Here is a 15,978-nt window from a genome sequence, read left to right as displayed (position 1 = left end):
AACAAAAAAAAAAAAAAAAAAAAAAGATAACAATAAAAATGGTACAATAATTCATTCGTGTCGAGGGCAGGGGGGAAAAAAAGGGGGGATTAGTAGGACCCTCCCAACCCCGTCTAGTTGATAGACTGCCCGTTCCACTAGGTTTGTAAAGGGAACCTGGCTTCTGCGGGTCAGTCTCTAAGTGGGGATGTCCTCTAGATGGGGGTGAATGGAGAAAAGAAAATTTTGTGGGTAAGGAATGGGGGTTAGTTTGTATTTCTTTCTCTCCAAGATGAGTGAAATTTAGAGGAGGGGGTGAAAACAAAAATTGCAAGAAAGAGGGGGTGGGGATCTTTGAGGCTTCCTAATCAGGGAGGGGTGGAACACACACTCAGCTAGTTGAGAGGCTGTTTGTTACATTTTACTTTACGGAACTGCGCGTTCCACACCTAGGCGGGGAACACGTATTAAAATTTGGCTCCTCTTCGTACACACAGACTTGCTACATGTATCCGTCTTCTGTCAAATGCCACGCGATGCAGCCTTCTTCTATCACATCTGATCTTCACCCGTAGTTGGTGTTTAAAGAAAGCAATCAGATCCTGATCAGAAAAAGACAACACCCCCCCGGCAACCTTGCAGACGTGACGTCCAAATCACCATTCTCGCCACGGCCAGGATTGTAACATAGACCATTTGTCTTTCCCGGTCCCACGGTGGCCTCACATTGTCCACGACATTGGATACAGTAATTGGGCGAGTATGCTCAGGATCGATGCGAGCTGTCACCTCACTGACATACGACCAGTACCGGTGGAGTTCGCAGCAATCGAAGAAAGCATGATCAGTCGTTTCTACGGCCATTGTCCCACAACAGGGAAAAACCCAGAACTGCATTGTACGTTGTTGAGTGGAAGTGCATTTCGGGCCAATCGCCAGGTAAGAGAGAACTTCGAATTGTTCAGATGACTCGAACCTGGTGCCCAGCTCCACGCAGAGCGGATCTCACTCTGCTGCCAACCCAAACGCGCGCATAGCGGGTCGTCAACAGCCCCCTTCACTAGATCCCTGTGGAGTTCCCTACGGGTAGCAGTCACAAGGTCGCTGGACCTTGGTAGTCGTTTTAGCACGGCTCGGCACTCTTTCATGTAGGCAGATTCTCCCCGCAGCCTGTGACGGCTCTCAATAGAAGGGTCAAGAACGAGGTCGGGGAAGGCGGCAGTAACCACGGGGTGCCACGGTTGGTCATCTTGCATATAGTGGCTCAGGAAGGCCAGCCTCTCAGCGTCTCGATGACACTTCAAGTCCGGCATTCCCAAACCTCCCTCACACGGACATTGAATACAGACCTGTCTGCTCACCCAGTGTCTTTCTCTGTCCCAAAGAAGTGAGGACAAGAGTTCGACAAGAGCTGTTAGGTGTTGTGCAGGCAGGGGAAGTACGGCCAGTCGGTAAAGGATGAGAGGAAAGACGTAAGTGGCGCACGCCTCAGCTCTACCCTTTAAGGAAAGTTTCCTAGGAAGTCATGAATTGACTGCAGCCTCCACCTTTGACCGTACCTTCAACCAATTTTTGTCAAGCTGGAGACCCGGTCCGAACCACACGCCGAGGATCCGAACGGGGCCATTTGTCCAGCTGAAGGGCGCCGGGAGGTTGGCGTTGCCACTACAGGCGCCCAACCGACTTGCTGCGGTTTATCTGGGTCCCTGTAATTCTTTCATACTGAGCGAGTGCCTCCGTGACATCATCGGCGAACGCGGATACCTTGGCGGCTGAGCCACCGGGTATTGCAATTCCGCACAGGGCTGGGGTTCCAAAGCCAGGACATAGAGCAGGGGCGACAGCGGACAACCCTGACGAACCGACCGAGAGATAACAAATGGTTTCGAGCGCTTTCCGTTGACTTGCACAACGACTGTGGGCTGTCGATACATCACGGAGATCCACTTGCAGAAGTCCGGTTTAAAACCGGCGGCCTCTAAGACAGATGCCAAGAAACGATGGTCGACCCTATCGAAAGCTTTGGACTGATCTAAGTTGATCAGCGCGGCTTTCGTGGCGTCATCTATCCCTCCCTCTAGGATCGTGCGGATCAGGTGCAAGTTGTTCTGAATTGATCTCCCCTTCACAGCGTAGTTGTTCTGGTTCAACCAACTCGCCGATAACAACCTGCAGCCGATTCGACAGGACCTTGGCCAAAATCTTCAACTCTGTGTTTAGCAGAGTTATGGGCTTGTAATCATCTATCTCTTCCCCACCATGCCCGTCACCTTTCCTCAGCAATGTGATCACTCCCTTGGTGACTTGCCCCGGGATGGATCCCTGAGCAAACCAATGATTGAACACATCCGTCAAAAGAGGCGGAAACATGGGCGACAGCTTCAAATACAGTTCGTATGGCAGACCATCGAGTCCTGGCGATCTGTCACAGCTGACCTGCTTCAGCGCAGTAAAAACCTCCCGCTCCGTCACCCGGCCCTCGCAACTAGCCACTCTAGCCGCCTCGAGGCGGGGAAAGTCAGCCAAATAGTCACTAAACTCAAGGACCGGAAGATTGGACTGCTGCGTAAAACGCTCCTCGAAATGTTCTCGAAACCCCTTGCAGATCTCCCGAGTCGATTCAAGGGTGCGTCCATCTGGATGTCTTACCTTTGCAATGTACTTGTCCGAGCCATGCCTAGAAATTTCACAACGCATGTCAGTGTTGGAATTGACTGCTTCATTGCCTACCTTTCTAAGCCTATCTCTGACTACTTGACCTTCATAACGCTCGCTATTCTCACGCAGAAGGTCCTGCTTAGCTAGTTCCTGACTAACCCTATCACCCTCCCCCGTAGCCCGGGCTATTTTCTGCTCTAGCTTCTTCTTCGTCTTGGCCTTATCTAGTGCGAGGCGCTGGGCATACTTGACGGAGAAGGTTCTAATTTAGGCTTTTAGACCTACCCACCACTTACTCCCGGTAACCGCCCCAACTAGTGCTTTTTGAATTAATTCTATTAGCTTCTCTTGGAAGTCTTGTATCTCCAGAAGGGAAGTGTTTAACTTCCAGTGAGCCACTAACTTTGGCCTATTTCCTAGCTTCAGCCGGGCCATAACTAGTTTATGATTCATCTGGCCTAGCCAAGTGAACGTGGGACAAGAAGTCTACTTCTCCTCTCCTAACTAACATCCTGTCCAAGTAAGTGTTTGGATAGGAGGAAACACTATTGGTCCACGTCCACATCTCCCACCCTGGATGCTCGAACCGAAACCTGTCGACCAGATCGCATCTAGCCATCAGATCAGCCAGACTGGATTCGCACCTCTCCGATCTTCTAGCATCGCCTCCAACCTTATCTATCTCGGGGTCTAAGATGGCGTTCCAATCTCCCATTAGCACTACCCGCTTCCAACAATCTACAAACGCGTCAAGCTGACTGAAGAATGAGACCCTCTCACGAGCGGTGCTGGGCGCATGAACTGCGATCACCCGAAACACAGAATCTTTTATGGCAACATCGGCCACAACCAGCCTGCCCACCGCATCTCTATGAACAATGTCGACCGTCGCCGACAGGGTACGTTTAACCAGCACGGAAACTCCCTTCCCCCACGGGCTGCCATATGCTGAGAAAACCTCAAAATCTCGGGCCAGCACCTGACAGTCCACAGAGGAAACGAAATGTATCTCCTGAATCACAGCTACATCCACTTCCAGGGACAAGAGGTCGTGCCGGAGGCGAGCCGCCCGGCCCGATGATCTCAAGCCCCTCGCATTCAAACTAATCAAATTCAAAGCCATTACTACACTTTGATCCCGGCTCGAAGGCCAAGAACAACAGAAAAAAGGCAAGCCCCTTTTTTATTTATTTAAAAAGAAAATACAATTTTATTATATATTGGCTGTGGAATTGCAGTCACTAGCAAAAGATCTAGCTAATTTTCATATTCTTTTAAACATTCATTTTAATTAATTCCCTATTAGTTTTTTCGGTTTTCTTATGGGATGATAATTTTTAGTTAACTATTACGTGTAATTATATTCATGCAGATATTCTACATGATTTATACTTGCGTAATATTTGCGTAAAAAGGTTACAGCAAACACAAAATTGTTTCCATATATATTAATGTATACGTATATATTTTTGTTGCATCTATAAAAGTGAAAGTGTCTGTCTGTGTGCCTGTGTACATTTCTCTACGCAATAACTCTGTCAATTTTTAGTCTACAGACCCGAAATTTGATATATAGGGTACTGAGATTTGGGAAAATCGATGTGATCCGTTTTCGGCCAGAAATTTGGCTGGTAAGGGGTCAAAGTTCAACGATTTGGCTTTTGAGAACTCTACCAAACTCCTCCGACAATTGTGGGTCTAAACACTTGAAATTTTAGATATAGGTCCCTTGGACATAGATCTAACTTAATAACTTGATTTGAGCCCAAAACAATAAATTTTAAGGGGTAATAATAGGGGTCAAAGTTTTAAAAAATTTACCCCTGCGGTCTCTACCTAATTAATAAGACAATTTCTGGTCTAAACATTTGAAATTTTACATAAAGGGTATTCAGAGATAGGACAAGCTTTTTCACCGGTTTGGGTCGAAAATTTTTAGTTACCAATATATAAATGTATGTATGAATGTATATCTGCATGTCTGCCTAAAACTTTCGACAGAGGCGACGGATTTTACCAAGATCAGTAATGTTTTGAAGTTCGACCTTTCATACGACAAATATCGAAAAATTGGCTAAAAGTTAATATCTTCACCTTAAACTGGGAACTTGTTTACAGGGTGGGGGGTCGCTTTTTTCGCCGATATTTTTAAAAGATATCCTCTCCGATCGTTAATTTAAAAAAAAACGTCACTTCCGGTTTGGCGGTGGTCGTAACAGCATATACGTTAGGTTTTTTTATCCGTTCTTTTCCTCCTGCGCGGTACAGGTTCGAGCCTTCCTTCCTACTACCACTTTTTTTTTTCTCAACACACACATCAAAACACCCGGACAACGCCGGGCTGAAATGCTAGTATATATATATATATATATATATATATATATATATATATATATATATATATATATATATATATATATATATATATATATGTGTGTGTGTGTGTGTGTGTGTGTGTGTGTGTGTGTGTGTGTGTGTGAATAAATTGTCTTATCTTCTTTATAGAATATTTCGTTTAAATCGATCTGCCATGCAAAAAAGGCAAAACAGTTAAGCTTTACTCAATATCGATGACGGTCCGATGACATCATTCTCGCAACTTAGAGCTTGTGCCTATGTACCTTCCTCCTCACGAGGACAGTTCCCCCCCAAAAAGGGCTCTCTGGATTTGGACAAAAATTAAAGTTGCTTCTGTTTAGAATTTCTCCTTGAATGATTTAGAACAGAAAATATGAAGTATAGCATCAGCACAGATGTTACACTTTGATCTTCTTAACCAAAAGATAAACAATTTAGGGTTTGTTCTGAATCATCAGACCCTATTTTGTCGCCATTAAATGCTCATTGATGGTTACTTGATGCATCTTTATCGGGAAACTCCAATGATTGCATCCTCATCTATTTCGGACCAAAATGCCCGTTCGGCAAAGTTGGTTTCACCCTTATGTCGCATGTTGCTGTGAATCAATTAGATGTTGTTGCATTGGATTTATTTTAAAAATAAAAATAATAAACGTAATTTTCTTTGGTCTAACGAGTCACTATAGGCCAAAAACTACTTAAAGATAAGAGTAGGTATGTACCCCTATCCAACAGTAGATATGTACCCCTATCCAACAGTAGATATGTACCCCTATCCAACAACGATAAGATGTAACACAAGCTTGTGAGGTGGGGATTGAAAAGCCAGCACATAAGAGCCGTGTGCACTCTGTTTCTTAAAATGCCTGAGCAGTCCTATCTGTATTTTCTGGTAGGGGCGCCAGTAAACTAACGTCTTCTCAAAGAGATGGACCTACTAGAACTACATAGAAACATCCCTCAGCTTGACAGAAACTAGGTTATCGTCTACTCAAAAAAATTACCCAAATTCTCTCGGGCTGATTGTCGAAGACGTATTCTCGCCGAGTCATAAGATTAAATGATGTCAGTTGAAAGATGAAGTACCTTTCTAGAGGATTGAAAATAACGAAATAAACCAAATTTGATAACCTATTCGCAAAGAACCTGTTGACAGTGGATTGGGGGCGATTGTAGCGATCGCTACTTACGGCCAGAATAAATCTTTGGCAGAGACATTTTCATCACTGTTTAAACACCTACAGATATCACAACGCGTAGGCACACAGCGTTGTAATTTGCCCATCCGCACACATACAATAAAGGGATTATGTTGCTCTCCATGCGCATTGATACAACAAACGGGGTGAAATATTCAAGAACACTCGTACATAAGGTTTTAACCGCGAAAATTCAAACAGTCCAGGGTGCAGTTCTACGAGTAAACATCATGTCGGACTCCGTCTATTAAGACGTAAAACAACTTCGCCGAGAATGCCGAAAATATGTACCTTATCATCATGGAAAGTTACCATATCGAACGAGAATTAATTCTTCTTAAATAAATATTATTTCGAACTATTGTTTTTTTTATGTGATGAACAACGCACGCGCGTGTGTGTATTCTGTTTACATGGTTTAATGACTTTCTTTATCACTCCAAAAAATAACTACATGTGTCCCTCTGTTCATAAAAATCAGTTATCTTAAACTTCATGCCCCTTTTCATGAGACACTCATTAAGGTAACCCTACCTAATGAACACTCGTTGTAAATAACCTTGACGTTGGAACGATTTGAATTAATGTTTCTTACACACGTAAATAAATGTTGTCATTTCATTTCAATACTACGATCTCGAGTTCTTTGTCAAGTGTCATTGCTTTTCCGAAGTTATTCACATTTTTTTATTTTATTTTATATGTGTGTGACGATGTGGTTTGGTGGAAACCTTTTGCAAATCGGAGATTTTGTTAAATTTACTTTTAATGGTTCCGTGGATACTCTACTACTTTTGACTTGTAGAGATTCCTGCACCTGCAACCTCGGTCTTAAAAATTGATAAATCCCGATTATAAATTGGGGAACACTGACTGTCACACCTAACCTATACGATCGTTGTAATTTGCAAAGAAGTAGTTTCGTGATGTGTCCCGCAGACAATAGGTTCAGGTCAAGAAGCTCTATTCATGGACATTATGTCTGATCTTGCAACTGGGGTTCGCATTAAACTTTAATCCATCCTAACTGTGGACAATAGTCCATGGGAGCCGTAGTTGTTGTGACCCAATGAGTCATGTGCAGGTTTGGATACTAAAACTATATTTCTCTCTCTCTCTCTCTCTCTCTCTCTCTCTCTCTCTCTCTCTCTCTCTCTCTCCCTTCATTATTTCCTTCCGTCTCTCTCTTTTCTTCTCTCTTTCTGTTCTCCCCCTCTATCTCTAACAGAGTTGTTAGCATATTTAGTAGCAACAGCAAGTGCAAGTCACATATGCAAATGACTAAGCTGGTGCATAATGTGACGTCACAGCAGAGGAAGAAGGGTAGTGTAACGCAGTCATTAATATGTAGGGACCCAATAAGTTGTAAGCTTCGTCACAGGGAACATAGGTTTTAACAAAAGACCTTTACTTCTCCTTCTCTGGCCATATGTGACTTCTCAGCTGCCAGTCACGTCACCCACGCGTCTCTAACATGTAATCATCGGTCTGCACACATGGTCTTCTTTTTATAATGTTTTTCTTTTTTCCTTGCCACAGCACACGGCTCGGTCATTTGCATACAACTGCCATACGTGCGTTGTCGCTCTGGTACAGGAAGACCGGAAAAGTAGGTGCATACAAAAGATGAAGGAGAGACTTTTAAAGTTCAACATGTTCAACATGTTCAACATGGCAGAAATTTGTTAAGCACATATCTGTGCGAGAGGAATTGTCAAAAAGAAGATGCGGGCGTTGTTTGGAAAGAAACGATAATAAATGCCTTTTGTTAAAACTAAGCCGATCGAATTTTCTTCCCTTTTTTTTTCCTTTACGGTTGTCTCACGTTTTCCGAAATTTTACTTTAAAGATTCTTGTCGCCATCACACAGTGCAGGTGGGGTGGGAGATGGGCTGCCTTGAGCGACTGACTCGCTGGCTTTGTGACTCCCTTCCCTTCCCGTATCTAGTAGTCGGCCTTTAACTGACCTGTGAGTGTGTGCGCTTCTCTCTCGCCCCATCTCCCTCTTCACCTCTCTCTCTCTCTTTCTCTATCTCTCTCCCAATTTGAAATGACCTGTCCGTTCTTCCTCCTTTTTGCCCTTGGCTATTGGCCAATCAGAATCCTTGTGGAACTTCTCGCAACGCCACAGTGCCCCGTTTTATGTGCCCTTTTAAAAAAAATCAGTTTGGAGGTTGGCCATCTTGGAAGAAGGATCCTTTAGACTCCGTTGCTGACCGTTTTTCGGCAACGTATTTTGTATATTTTTTATCCTTTTCTGACAGTGGAGTGCTTTTTTTTTAAAAGGAATTATTGAAGTGTTTGTAGGCACCTCCCTTTCAAAGAAGAACATTCGACGTGCCGTCGATAAATTTCATCTTATTTAAACGTTGGGTAGAGAGCCCAACTATAAGAACTGTATTGAAGTGTTTGTAGGCACCTCCCTTTCAAAGAAGAACATTCGACGTGTCGTCGATAAATTTCATCTTATTTAAACGTTGGGTAGAGAGCCTAACTATAAGAACAGTGTCGGAATTTTTGAGTAAAACTGCTTACTCCAAAGAAAGGAGGAATAAGGAGAGAGAGACACACTGACAACCCTTCATGAAAAGGAGAGTGGACCATTTGTTTGGAACCCTATTTCGGACGAGAGAGACATTTAAAAAAAAAAACCTTTGAAGGTTAGTTTTATTTGTGAAAAAACACGTCTTAAAGGACTCCCTGTTTTGAAATGTTTATTCTCTTTTTCATTCAGACTTCAAGTAAGCCTTTGATATTAAGAACATTTTATATATTTTGAAAAGTCTCCCTTTTGAGAGACCATTTTAATGTGAATTTTTGCCCAGTTGCCTTTTTTCCTTTTTATATTGAATGCCTTTTTGTCTTTGATTTTTTTCACCCTTTTTTTCTCTCTATTTGTTACTTAGTAAATTTTATTTTACAAGCTTTTGGGAATTCAAAGCAACCAGCCACCCTTTTTCTTTAAATAAACATTTGTAATTCTAACAGTTTACAGGGTCTCAATTAATTACCTTTCATTTCTCTTTGTGTTGTTGCATGACATTATTTTCTCTTTTTTTTACCCCAATTGTTTCCCAAAAAGACGAGTTTTGGCGACACCCCCTAGAAATTTTCGTCAACTTACAGTGCGTTGGATGTGTTAAAATGTTATGGAAAATTATTCGAAACTATTAAAAAGGGTGCACGACTCAGTACATACGTTTATTTTGGTATTGTAAGACCAGGTCTTTTCGCATAAAGGGTTCAGAATGAAGAAAAAAGGGTGAAAAACAATTATCACGAGAGAGAATGCAGTCACAAAAGAAGGGTATAACAACGATCTAATCTGAGAAGGAAAACTTGAAAAAAAAAATTGCATCAAACTGTAATATAATTCATATACATTTGTTTTTCTATTTTGCGTCGCTTTCGAACTTTTTCTCATGCTTAGTCGGTCATATTTTTAGTTGTGCGAGGATGTTTTGTAAGGACCTTAGTTCACCATCAATATTATCTTTAATGTTAAAAACAAAAGTTCTAATATTACGAATCGGTTATACAATATCATAGGGAAAATAGTTTTATGCTCATTTAAATTTCATATTCAGTTTTAAATAAGAATTTAGAATTAAATATTTAGACATGTACATATTTATAGCAAATTTGTATTAGAGCTGTTGAAGTGATGTCCGTCTCCAAGCTGAGAATCCTAAATATTTTCAGTTTATTATTATTATTATTATTATTATTATTATTATTATTATTATTATTATTATTATTATTATTATTATTATTATTATTATTATTATTATACGGATTTTTACAGTTTTCAAATGTTTGTTTTTTTAATAGATGCCCAATTCTTATGAGTGACTTATAAATAATTATTTTTTGCAGAGTTCGAGTACAAGTGGATTTGTACTGACAAAACCACTTGTACTCGAACTCTGCAGACTCACCTGTAGACTTATATGGATCTACGACAGATTGCCACGAACCAGATTAATGACGAGGAATTATTACCTATGACATTTTGCTTTTGCTCAGCTCCTCAGTGTACTCCAAATGGATACGAACGTCTATAATGCACCTCGCAGCCAGACGGCTCATTTCTTTCAAAATGAAGCAACCATGCAACTCAAAAAAATTTCTTTCAGACTGCGATCAACTTGCAATAATTCTATTCCTTCTTCTAAGATGGACTTTTCATCTAGGAGGAAAGTCTTGTAGCGACTGCTACATATGACCAGAACATTTAAAGACATTTTCATAACAGTCACCATTTCAGCGCCCCCGAATATCAGAACGCGCAGGATTACAACGTCGTAATTTGCCCATTCGCACACATGCAATAAAGGAACTACGCTGTGCTATATAAGGTTTTAACTGCCAAAATTCAAACGGTTCAGGATGCGGTTCTACGAGTAAACATCACCACTGCCCATCCTCAGCACATACGCTGGACCTCGTCTATTCAGACGTAAAACAATGCCACAAAATATGTATCCTAATTCTCATGGAAAGTTGCCATATAGAACGAGAATTATATTTTCTTTTCAACAAACTAAAAGAAAACTATGTGGGCAGTCGGCGTGAAAATCGATCAACCAAGCATGAGAAGAGAAAGATTAATGCTATAACTGATAGGAAGGGGTAAGAAAAAATTGAAGTTTATGTAAGACTATGAGAAAAGAATCAATGAAAAAATACTAACCGAATCTTAGAATACAATTAACAGTATAACATATCTGTTATAAAGACTGTCAATAAACAATAAACTGATTTTATTAATAAAAATATCCCGTTTCAGTTTGGAGAATTTACAGACACAGGACCAACAAACATAAGAAACTGTTCAATGGCACTCAGATTTAGTCTTTGTAACATAGTTTAATTTTGTCAACCAAGCTAACATTTTGGTAATGATTCAGTTAAATTTCCGAAAATACAAAAAATACATTATAACTATTTAAACAGTTAAGTGAGTTTTATTTTCCGTTTAAACATATTAAAACTCTATCTTCAAATATTTAGAAAAATCCGTTGCAATTCCTTTTTTTACAAACAAATAAAAACGCAAATTCTGAGGGAAAAATGAAATGAAACCTTGTACATTTTATTGGATTTAATTACTTATATTTTTAACTATGGAGTTTTTCTTTTTATTACGTGGACACAGGTTTTAGAAAATTACATTCGAGCAGGTTTTTATAAATTACATTCGCATAGGTTTTAATAATTTACATTGGCACAGGTTTAAATAAATTACATTGGCACAGGTTTAAAACAGTACATTCGTTAAGGTTTTAAAAACTTACCTTCGCACAGATTTTAAAAATTACATTGGCACAGGTTTTAAAAAATTACAATGGCACAGGTTTTAATAAGTTACATTGGCACAGGTTTGGACAAATTACATTGACACAGGTTTTTAAAAATTACATTGGCAAAGGTTTAAAAAAATTACATTGGCACAGATTTTAAAAAATTACATTCTCACATGTTGAAAAAATTACATTCGCACAGGTTTTGATAAATTACATTCGCAAATTTTAATAATTTACATTGGCAAAGGTTGTAAAAAATTACATTCGGACAGGTTTTAAAAAATTAGATTCGAACAAGTTGTGATTAATTACATTGGCACAGGTTTTAAAAATTACATTGCACAGGTTTTAAGAAATTTGACATAGGATTTTAAAAATTACATTGGAAAAGGTTTAAGAAAATTACATTGGTACAGGTTTAAAAAAATTACCTTTGCACAGGTTTGAAAAATCACCTTCGCACAAGTTTTAAAAAATTACATTCGCACAGGTTTTAAAAAATTATATTAACTACGATTTTTAAAAATTACATATGCACAGGTTTTAAAAAGGTACAATTGCACAGGGTTAAAAATATTACATTCGCACAGGTTTTATAAAATTATATTCACACAGATTTTAAAAAATTTCATTCGCACAGGTTTTAAAAAATTACACTAGCACAGGTTTTAATAAATTACATTGGAACAAGTTTTAATAAATTACATAAGCACAGGTTTAAATAAATTACATTCGCACAGTTTTAATAAATTACATCGGCACAGGTGTTAAAAAATTACATTGGAACAGGGTTTAAACAATAACATTCGCACAGGTTTTTAAAAAAAATTACATTGCACTGGTTTTGCTGGATTACATTGGCATAGGTTTTTATACATTACATTGGCACAGGTTTTAATAAATCACATTGGCACAGGTTTTAAAAAATTAGATTCGAACAGGTTTTGATTAATTACATTCGCACAGGTTCTAAAAAGTTACATTCGCAAAGGTTTAAATAAATTACATTTGCACAGGTTTTAATAAATGACATTGGCACAGGTTTTATAAATGACATTGGCACAGATTTTAAAAAAATTCATCAGCTCAGGTTTAAATAAATTACATTCGCACAGATGTTAATCAATTACATTGTAACAGGTTTTAAAAAATTACATTGGAACAGGTTTTAATAATTTAAATTGGCACAGGTTTTAAAAAATTACATTGGCACATGCTTTTAAAAAATTACATTCGCACAGGTTTTTAAAATAATATTGGCACTGGTTTTGATAAATTACATTGGAACAGGTTTTAATGAATTACATTTGTCATGGTTTTAATAAATTACATTGGCACAGGTTTTAAAAAATTACATTAGCACAGGTTTTAAAAATAACATTCGCACAGGTTTAAAAAAAATACATAGGCACAAGTTTTAAAAAAGTACAATTACACAGGGTTTAAAAAATTACATTCGCACAGATTTCAAAAATTATATTCACACAGGTTTTAAAAATTACATTCGCACAGGTTTAAAAAATTACACTGGCACATGTTTTAGTAAATTACATTGGAACATGTTTGAATAAATTACATGGGCACAGGTTTAAACAAATTACATTCGCATAGGTTTTAATCAATTACATTCGCACAGAATTTAAAAAATTACATTCTCATAGGTTTTGAAAAATTACATAGGTACAGGTTTTGATAAATTACATTCGCACAGCTTTTAATAATTTAAATTGGTACAGGTTTTAAAAAGAATACAGTGGAACAGGTTTTAAAAAATTACATTCCACTAGTTTTCATGAATGGCGCAGGTTTTAATACATTACATTCCCACAGGTTTTGATTAATTACATTCGCACAGGTTTTAAAAAATTACATTCGTGAAGGTTTTAATAAATTACATTTGCACAGATTTTAATAAGCTACATTGGCACCGGTTTAAAAAATGACATTGGCACAGGTTTTTATAAATTACAATAGCACAGGTTTTGATAAATTACATTCGAAGAGGTTTTTAAAATTACATTCGCACAGATTTATGTAAATTACATTGGCAAATGTTTTAAAATATTACCTTCGCTAAGGTTTAACAAAATTACATTGGCACAGATTTTAATAAATTAAATTGTCACAGGTGTTAATAAATTACATTGGCACAAGTTTTGATAAATTACATTTACACAGGTGTTAAAAATTACATTGGCACAGGTTTAAAAAAATTACATTGGCACAGGTTTAAAAAAATTACCTTTGCACAGGTTTTAATAAATTACCTTCGCACAAGTTGAAAAAAAATTACATTCGCACTGGTTTTAAATAATTAAATTGGCACAGGTTTTAAAATATTATATTCGCACAGGTTTTAATAAAATACATTTGCACAGGTCCTAATAAATTAAATTGTCACAGGGTTTATATAATTACATTCGAGCAGGTTTTTAAAAGTTACATTAGCAAAGGTTTTAATAAATTTCATTTGCACAGGTTTCAAAACATGACATTGGAACAGGTTGTAAAAAATTACATTGGCACAGTTTTAAATAATTTCATTGGCACAGGTTTTGATAAATTACAATCGCACCGGTTTTAATAATTACATTTGCACAGGTCTAAAAAAAATTACCTTCGCACAGGTTTCAAAAAAATTACATTCGCACAGGTTGGAAAAAATTACATTCGCACAGGTTTTTAAAAATTATATTCGGACAGGTTTTTATAAATTACATTGGCACAGTTTTTAAAAAATATACATTGGCACAGGTTAAAATTAATTAAATTGGCACAGGTTTTAAAAAATGTTATTCGCACAGGTTTTAATAAATTACATTCGTATAGGTGTAAATTATTACATTCGCACAGGTTTTTATAAATTACATTGGAACAGGTTTTAATAAATTAAATTATCACAGGTTTTAAAAAATTATATTCCCCCAGGTTATAATAAATTACATTGGCACGGGTTTTATAAATAACATTAGCGCAGATTTTTAAACAATTATATTTGCACGGGTTTTAATAAATTACATTGGCACATGTCCTTATAAATTTCTTTGGCACAGGTTTAAAAAAAATTACATTCGCACACGTATTAAAAAATTACATTGGCACAGATTTAAAAAATTCATTGGCACAGGTTTTGATAAAGTACAATAGCAGAGGTCATGATAAATTACATTAGAACAGGTTTTAAAAAATTTCATTGGCACAGGTATTAATAAATTACATTTGCACAGGTTTGGATAAATTACAATAGCACAGGTCTTTATAAATTACATTGGAACATGTTTTTAAAAATTACATTCGCACAGGTGTTAATAAATTACATTGGCAGAGGTTTAAGAAAATTACCTTCGCTAAGGTTAAAAAAATATCATTGGCACATCTTTAAAAAAATTACATTGGCACAGATTTTAAGAAATTACATTGGCACAGGTGTTAATAAATAACATTCGAACAGCTTTTTATAAATTACATTGGCACAGGTTTTAAAAAATTACAATCGCACAGGTTTAAAAAATTACATTAGCACAGATTTAAAAAAATTCATTGGCACAGGTTTTGATAAATTACAATAGCATAGGTATTGATAAATTACATTGGAACAGGTTTTTAAAAATTACATTGGAACATGTTTTAATAAATTACATTGGCAGAGGTTTTAAAAAATTACATTGTCACAGGTTGTAAAAAATTACATTGGTACAGGTTTTAAAAAATTACAATAGCACAGGTCTTGATAAATTACATTGGAATAGGTTTTAAAAGATTACATTCGCACAGGTCTTTATAAATTACATTGGCACAGGTTTTAAATAATTACATTGTAACAGGTTATAAAAATTACATTGGCACAGGTTTAAATAAATTACATTGGCTCAGGTTTTTAAAAAGTTCTATTCACACAGGTTTAATAAATAATATTCAAGCTGGTTTTAATTTAATTACATTGGCATAACTTTTAAAAAATTACATAGGCTCAGGTCCTTATAGATGACATTGGTACAGGTTTTAAAAAATACATTCGCAGCTGTTTTACAAAATTACATTCACACAGGCTTTGATTAATTACATTCGCACTTGTTTTAAAGTTACAATCGCAACGGTTTTAATAAATCAGATTTGCATGGGTTTTAATAAATTACATTGGCATAGGTTTTAAAAATTTACATTGGCACAGATTTAAAAAAAATTCACTGGCACAGGTTTTGATAAATTACAATAGCACAGGTCTTTATTAATTACATTGGAACATGTGTTTAAAAATTACATTCGCACAGGTGTTAATAAATTACATTGGCAGAGGTTTAAGAAAATTACCTTTAAAAAATACCATTGCCACATCTTTATAAGAATTACATTGTCACAGATTTAAAGAAATTACATTGGCACAGGTTTTAATAAATTACATTTGCACAGGTGTTGAAAAATTTAATTGACAAAGGTTTTTAAAATTTAATTGGCACAGGTTTAAAAAAATTACA

This window comes from Euprymna scolopes, chromosome 44 (genome assembly GCF_053919585.1).
Source record: "Euprymna scolopes isolate OS-2025 chromosome 44, ASM5391958v1, whole genome shotgun sequence".
Classification (NCBI taxonomy): Eukaryota; Metazoa; Mollusca; class Cephalopoda; order Sepiida; family Sepiolidae; genus Euprymna; species Euprymna scolopes.
Note: the sequence above shows the minus strand (reverse complement) of the source record.